General features: G+C 48.3%; 1 long non-coding RNA gene across 1 annotated transcript in view; it reads left to right on the top strand.

Annotated features, from left to right (window-relative positions):
* The first annotated feature begins 10 nt into the window (after window positions 1-10).
* The window catches only part of LOC122547535, a 24,518-nt gene continuing 16,127 nt past the window's right edge, over window positions 11-8,401 (top strand). Inside the window, exons 1-2 of the long non-coding RNA XR_006311027.1 lie at window positions 11-263; window positions 1,388-1,436. This is a non-coding gene — a long non-coding RNA (uncharacterized LOC122547535). The remainder of the gene's footprint in view (window positions 264-1,387; window positions 1,437-8,401) is intronic.

Here is an 8,401-nt window from a genome sequence, read left to right as displayed (position 1 = left end):
TGAGTCCCCTCACTTCCTCTCTTGGTTCCCTCTGTGTGTCCCTGCATTCCTCTCATCCCCTCGGAGTTCCATCACTCCTGCCCTTCTGATCCACCCCATTCCAGACAGACAGCTTCCGTGAGGTACTGGCAATGTTGGGGTGGCTGTGCTGTGCGTATCCCCACTGACCATCTTCTGTGTATTTGCAGCCAGCTCCATCTTCACACTGCAGAATATCCAGCTGCAGAAGGATCCGGGCTATCGGAATGTGTACTTCGACTCAGGTAAGGAATGCACCGTCGTCCCACTGAAATGTATCTGGGAATCTTTCGGGTTTGACAGGGGTAAATTCTGGGAGGGGGTGTCCCCTCGTGGCAGAGACTGGGACCACAGCATACAGTCTCGGAATAAAGGGGCACCAATGTAAGACTGAGATAAGGTGGAATTTCTCCTCTCAGAGGGTCAAGAGACCTTGGAACCGCTTGCCCCACTCCCCCCGTGGGAGATAGATGCTTGACCAGTCAGAAAATCGAGGCTTGTGGGGAGAGGGCAGTGATGTGAACATGACATTCCTTGACACCCCCATTCCCAACGCCGGTGACCTGGGGTCTCCTTGTCACCCCCTCCCCCCCCCCCCACCCTCCCACCACTCACTCCACACCCCCACCCTCCGGTTTTTGGGCCCTCTTCCATTCTCACTCCAGGATTCCCTACATCTGGTATCCCTCTCCCCATCTGCCTCATCCCTCTCCCCTCCTCACCCCACTCCGTCCAGTATCCCCCTTCCCCACTCTGTCCTGGGGAGAGGAGGGGGAGCCAGGGGCGGGTGGTGGGGTGGGGGGGGGAGGGCAGTTCGGGGAGTGGGTGAGCCTCCAGTCCGAGAGCAATGTGTCTCACCAGGCAGCAACACCGGGGGTCAATAAGAATAGCAACAAACAAAGCCGACACAGAGCTAACGCATTTTAAATTTTAAATCTCACACCTATTCCATTTGGTTCTTCCTCATATAGTCTGTGTAATCTTGACACCACCCATCACCCTCCAAATTAAAACCTCTGGAACCGTATCCATCCTATCAAGGTAACCTGGAACTGATTGTAACAAACTGAAGCTTCCTCAACAAGAGACGGTTCTCAAGTACTCAGTAAACCGTTTTCTCCCTGCTCCACACTGAGCAGGCCCTGGACTCTCAGTTCAATTGACAGGGCAGTGAGCTGGCTATGGGTATACCACACCGGGAGCTGTATCCTCAACTGTTCATAATCCGGGATGAGGGTGAGTCAGGATTTAATCCTGAACAGGGAGCAAGCTTTTAATGTTCGATTGGGTGGGAACATCAAACCGTTCCCCTTTTGTTTGTCCATTACTTGGCGAAAGTTAATCTTGATCTTTTCAATCTCTCGTATAGCGATGAAGAGCAAGAGCAGGACCTGAGTGGCTTTTATACCATAGACCAGGTAAATAATTCCTCCAACCGACAGATTGTGTTCAGCACTTCTCACTATTTTACTGCTTGTAGTTTCTGTTCAAGCACAGTGATCTGAACAGCAATACTGAGGAATCATCTCTTGCAGCTACTGCCAACCATTTGGAATGAACACAAATGTGTGCTCACTCCCGGCTTCCAACTGAGCTGTTTTCTCTCCACTTGAGCAGTCAGTCTCCACTTTCCCAACTTGCGCTTTATGTAACACCGGCACAGTCAAATAAATGCCCCTTGGTACTGGACAGGACCTTTACCAGACTGAATTCTACACTGTTCCCCAAGAGCAGGAATAAGTGTAGCCAACGGCTTAGTCAAACAGGTCATTTTAAATGTGGAGACACAGGCACCATTCCGTCTGCGTCACCATTCAGTGTGATCGTTGCTAATCATCCAACACAGTCCCCCTGTTCCTGCCTTCTCCTCCACACGCTTTGATACCTTTGGTTCTAAGAACTAGATCGAACTCCTTCTTTAAAAACATTCAATGTTCTGGTTTTAACCAAGGTAGACGCAGAGACGCAAATTAGATTAAAGAGGGATTCGAGAGCTTCAGATAAATGCAGCCAGAAACGCAACGACTCAGAGTCAACTAAACGTACAACTTCCCAGAGCCAGCTAAAGGTACAACTACCCAGAGCCAGCTAAAGGTACAACTACCCAGAGTCAGCTAAAGGCACAACTACCCAGAGCCAGCTAAAGGTATAATTACCCAGAGCCAGCTAAAGGTACAACTACCCAGAGTCAGCTAAAGGTACAACTACCCAGAGCCAGCTAAAGGTATAATTACCCAGAGCCAGCTAAAGGTACAACTACCCAGAGCCAGCTAAAGGTACAACTACCCAGAGCCAGCTAAAGGTACAACTACCCAGAGCCAGCTAAAGGTACAACTACCCAGAGCCAGCTAAAGGTACAACTACCCAGAGCCAGCTAAAGGTACAACTACCCAGAGCCAGCTAAAGGTACAACTACCCAGAGCCAGCTAAAGGTACAACTACCCAGAGCCAGCTAAAGGTACAACTACCCAGAGCCAGCTAAAGGTACAACTACCCAGAGCCAGCTAAAGGTACAACTACCCAGAGCCAGCTAAAGGTACAACTACCCAGAGCCAGCTAAAGGTACAACTACCCAGAGCCAGCTAAAGGTACAACTACCCAGAGCCAGCTAAAGGTACAACTACCCAGAGCCAGCTAAAGGTACAACTACCCAGAGCCAGCTAAAGGTACAACTACCCAGAGCCAGCTAAAGGTACAACTACCCAGAGCCAGCTAAAGGTACAACTACCCAGAGCCAGCTAAAGGTACAACTACCCAGAGCCAGCTAAAGGTACAACTACCCAGAGCCAGCTAAAGGTACAACTACCCAGAGCCAGCTAAAGGTACAACTACCCAGAGCCAGCTAAAGGTACAACTACCCAGAGCCAGCTAAAGGTACAACTACCCAGAGCCAGCTAAAGGTACAACTACCCAGAGCCAGCTAAAGGTACAACTACCCAGAGCCAGCTAAAGGTACAACTACCCAGAGCCAGCTAAAGGTACAACTACCCAGAGCCAGCTAAAGGTACAACTACCCAGAGCCAGCTAAAGGTACAACTACCCAGAGCCAGCTAAAGGTACAACTACCCAGAGCCAGCTAAAGGTACAACTACCCAGAGCCAGCTAAAGGTACAACTACCCAGAGCCAGCTAAAGGTACAACTACCCAGAGCCAGCTAAAGGTACAACTACCCAGAGCCAGCTAAAGGTACAACTACCCAGAGCCAGCTAAAGGTACAACTACCCAGAGCCAGCTAAAGGTACAACTACCCAGAGCCAGCTAAAGGTACAACTACCCAGAGCCAGCTAAAGGTACAACTACCCAGAGCCAGCTAAAGGTACAACTACCCAGAGCCAGCTAAAGGTACAACTACCCAGAGCCAGCTAAAGGTACAACTACCCAGAGCCAGCTAAAGGTACAACTACCCAGAGCCAGCTAAAGGTACAACTACCCAGAGCCAGCTAAAGGTACAACTACCCAGAGCCAGCTAAAGGTACAACTACCCAGAGCCAGCTAAAGGTACAACTACCCAGAGCCAGCTAAAGGTACAACTACCCAGAGCCAGCTAAAGGTACAACTACCCAGAGCCAGCTAAAGGTACAACTACCCAGAGCCAGCTAAAGGTACAACTACCCAGAGCCAGCTAAAGGTACAACTACCCAGAGCCAGCTAAAGGTACAACTACCCAGAGCCAGCTAAAGGTACAACTACCCAGAGCCAGCTAAAGGTACAACTACCCAGAGCCAGCTAAAGGTACAACTACCCAGAGCCAGCTAAAGGTACAACTACCCAGAGCCAGCTAAAGGTACAACTACCCAGAGCCAGCTAAAGGTACAACTACCCAGAGCCAGCTAAAGGTACAACTACCCAGAGCCAGCTAAAGGTACAACTACCCAGAGCCAGCTAAAGGTACAACTACCCAGAGCCAGCTAAAGGTACAACTACCCAGAGCCAGCTAAAGGTACAACTACCCAGAGCCAGCTAAAGGTACAACTACCCAGAGCCAGCTAAAGGTACAACTACCCAGAGCCAGCTAAAGGTACAACTACCCAGAGCCAGCTAAAGGTACAACTACCCAGAGCCAGCTAAAGGTACAACTACCCAGAGCCAGCTAAAGGTACAACTACCCAGAGCCAGCTAAAGGTACAACTACCCAGAGCCAGCTAAAGGTACAACTACCCAGAGCCAGCTAAAGGTACAACTACCCAGAGCCAGCTAAAGGTACAACTACCCAGAGCCAGCTAAAGGTACAACTACCCAGAGCCAGCTAAAGGTACAACTACCCAGAGCCAGCTAAAGGTACAACTACCCAGAGCCAGCTAAAGGTACAACTACCCAGAGCCAGCTAAAGGTACAACTACCCAGAGCCAGCTAAAGGTACAACTACCCAGAGCCAGCTAAAGGTACAACTACCCAGAGCCAGCTAAAGGTACAACTACCCAGAGCCAGCTAAAGGTACAACTACCCAGAGCCAGCTAAAGGTACAACTACCCAGAGCCAGCTAAAGGTACAACTACCCAGAGCCAGCTAAAGGTACAACTACCCAGAGCCAGCTAAAGGTACAACTACCCAGAGCCAGCTAAAGGTACAACTACCCAGAGCCAGCTAAAGGTACAACTACCCAGAGCCAGCTAAAGGTACAACTACCCAGAGCCAGCTAAAGGTACAACTACCCAGAGCCAGCTAAAGGTACAACTACCCAGAGCCAGCTAAAGGTAACCCAGAGTCAGCTAAAGGTATAACTACCCAGAGCCAGCTAAAGGTACAACTACCCAGAGCCAGCTAAAGGTATAACTACCCAGAGCCAGCTAAAGGTATAACTACCCATAGCCAGCTAAAGGTATAACTACCCAGAGCCAGCTAAAGGTATAACTACCCAGAGTCAGCTAAAGTATAACTACCCTCAGCCAACTAAAGCTAACTACAGAGGCATGAGGGAGGAGCTGGGTAGGATTGACTGGGAGAGGAACCGAGCAGGAGAGACAGTGGAACAGCAATGGCAGGGATTTCTGGGAGTAATTCAGGAGACACAGCAGAGATTCATCCCGATGGAAAAGAAGCCTGCTACAGGGAGGATGAAGCAACTATGGCTGACTGGGGAACTCAGGGAAAGACCAAAAGCAAAAGCGAAAGCATCTAAAGTAGCAAAGGGCAGGGGGAAACCAGAGGATTGGGAAGCTTATAAAAACCAACAGAGGGCAACAAAAACAAATAAGGAGGGAGAAGATTAAATATGAGGGTAAGCTAGCCAGTAATATAAAGGGAGACTGTAAGAGTTTCTTTAGATATATAAAGGGAAAAAGAGAGGCAAAAGTGGACTTTGGGCTGCTGGAGAGATAGTAATGGGGAACACGGAAATGGCTGAGGAACTGAATAATTACTTTGCATCAGTCTTCACAGTAGAAGACATGAGTAATATCCCAAAAATTCAAGAGAGTGAGGGGGCAGGGCTGAGAATGGTGGCCACCATCGAGGGGAAGGTGCTAGAAAAACTGAATGGCCTGAAGGTGGATAAATCACCTGGGCCAGATGGACTATACCCCCAAAGTTCTCAGGGAGATAGCTGAAGAGATAGCGGAGACGTGAGTGGTGATCTTTTAGGAATCACTAAAATCAGGGAGGGTCTCAGAGGACTGGAAAATTGCCAATGTGACACCCCTGTTCAAAAAGGGAGTAAGGCAAAAGATGGAGAAAGTGAGGGCTGCAGATGCTGGAGATCAGAGCTGAAAAATGTGTTGCTGGAAAAGGGCAGCAGGTCAGGCAGCATCCAAGGAACAGGAGAATCGACGTTTCGGGCATAAGCCCTTCTTCAGGAAAGCCCTTCTTAAGGCAAAAGATGAAAAATTACAGACCGATTAGCCTAACTTCAATCCTGGGGAAGATCCTGGAATATATTGTGAAGGATGAGATTTCTGAATACTTGGAAGTCACAGAGATGAACAGCACAGAAACGGGTCCTTTGGTCCAACCCATCCATGCCGACCAGATATCCTAAACTAATCTAGTGCCCTTTGCCAGCACCCGGCCCATATCCCTCCAAACCCTTCGTATTCATATACCTATCCAGGTGCCTTTTAACTGTTGTAATTGTGTATGGTAAAATAGGGCAACGTCAGCATGGTTTCATCAATGGGACGTCATGCCTGACAAATCTGTCAGAATGCTTTGAGGAAGTCACAAGCAGATTAGACCAAGGAGAGACAATGAATGTTATTTACCTGGACTTCAAGGTGGTCGTTGACAAGGTGCTGTACAGGAAGCTACTGAGTAAGATAAGGGCCCATGGTGCTAGATGCAAGATGGATGCCTGGCTGTCTGGCAGGAAGCAGAAAATGGGGATAAAAGGGTCCTTCTCAAGATGACAGCTGGTGACAAGTGGTGTTCTGCAACGCTCAGTGTTGGGACCACGACTTTTCATTTTATACATTAATGATCTAGATGAAGGAACTGAGGACATTCCGGCTACGTTTCCAGATGAATAAAGAGAGGTAGAGGGACAGGTAACATTGAGGAGGCAGGGAGGCTGCAGAAGGATTTGGACAGGTTCGGAGAGTGGACAAAGAGGTGACAGATGGAGTACAATGTGGGAAAGTGTGAGTTCATGCACTTTGGTAAGAAGAATATAAGCATGGACTGTTTTCTAAATGGGGAGAAAATTCCGAAGTCTGAAGTGCAAAGAGAGTTGGGAGTTCTAGTCCAGGATTCTCTCAAGGTAAACTTGTAGGTTGAGTCAGCAGTTAGGAAGACAAATACAATGTTGGCATTTATTTTAAGACGACTTGAATATAAAAGCAGGGATGTACTACTGGGGCTCTATAAGGCTCTGGTCAGACCACATTTGGAATATTATGTGCAGTTTCTCAGGAATGATGTACTGGCCGTAGAGCGAGTTCAGAAGAGGTTCACAAGAATGGTCCCAGAATGAAAAGCTTAACGTATGAGGAGCTCTGGGCTTATACTCAATGGTGTTTAAAAGGATGACGGGGGGATATAATTGAAACATTCAGAATACTGAATGGCCTGGACAGAAGAGATGTTTGGAAGATGTTTCCATTGGTTGGAGAGACTAGGACCCAAGGGCACAGCCTGAGAGTAAAGGGAAGACCTTTAAGACTGGAGATAAAGAGAAACTCCTTCAGCCAGACAGTGGTGGATCTATGGAATTCACTGCCACAGAAGGCTGTGGAGGCCAGGCCATTGAGTATATTTAAGACTGAGATAGGTTCTTGATTGTCAAGGGGATCAAAGGTTATGGAGACAAAGTGAAAGAATAAGTTTGAGAAACTTATCAGCCACGATTGAATGGCAGAGCAGACTTGATGGGCTGAGTGGCCTAATCTCTGCTCCCATATCGTATGGTCTTACAGTCGAATCGGGATCGCCTTGGTGTGAAAGCATTCGACAGCGTGGTATTCTTAAAGTGCATCCAAGAGAGCTTTTTGGGACAGTACACAGATGGTCCTAATACAGATGGGGCAGTGCTAGACCTTCTCCCAGGGAATGAAACGGATCATACATTCAGAGAGTCAAACAGCGCAGAAAAGGCAAGTGGTTGAAATGTCAGCGGGTGAGCATTTTGGGGACAGTGACCGTAACTCTAAGTTTGACAGTCCTTACAAATATGGAAGGTGCTTCCTGAGAAGGGGTGAAGGCAGGTGCTCTCACAACATTTAAGAAGCATCGGGATGAGTACTCAAGATACCAGGGCATAGTAGGCTGTGGACCAAGTGTAGGGAAATAGGATGAGTGTAGTTTGGTGTTTGTTGGTCAGCACTGACATGATGGGCTGAAGGGTCTGCTTCTATGCTCTATGACTCTAAGTATCCCATATGCCTTCTTCACCACCTCATCCTGATATCTTAAGGAACCATTGGACATGCATACCAAAGTCCCTCTGATCCTCATTGCTTCCCAGGGTCCTACTATCCATCATGTTGCCTTGTTTGTCCTGCCCAAGTGCACTGCCTCACATTTATAAACATTTAACTGCACGTGTATCAGCGTAACTGAACTCTGAGCTCAGGATCTTCTGCTTACTAAACAGGCCCTTTAGCTCATTAAGCTATGCTCCAACCTCCTCTTCACCCCCATAGAGTCATAGAAGAGTTATAGAGATGTACATCTTGGAAACAGACCCTTCGGTCCAACCCGTCCATGCCGACCAGATATCCCAACCCAATCTAGTCCCACCTGCCAGCACCCGGCCTATATCCCTCCAAACCCTTCCTGTTCATATACTCATCCAAATGCCTCTTAAATGTTGCAATTGTACCAGCCTCCACCACATCCTCTGGCAGCTCATTCCATACACGTACCACCCTCTGCATGAAAAAGTTGCCCCTTAGGTCTCTTTTACATCTTTCCCCTCTCACCCTAAACCTATGCCCTCTAGTTCTGGACTCCC

Source organism: Chiloscyllium plagiosum, unplaced genomic scaffold (assembly GCF_004010195.1).
Source record: "Chiloscyllium plagiosum isolate BGI_BamShark_2017 unplaced genomic scaffold, ASM401019v2 scaf_8814, whole genome shotgun sequence".
NCBI classification, from domain to species: Eukaryota; Metazoa; Chordata; class Chondrichthyes; order Orectolobiformes; family Hemiscylliidae; genus Chiloscyllium; species Chiloscyllium plagiosum.
Note: the sequence above shows the minus strand (reverse complement) of the source record. Positions and strands in the feature narration are given on the sequence as shown.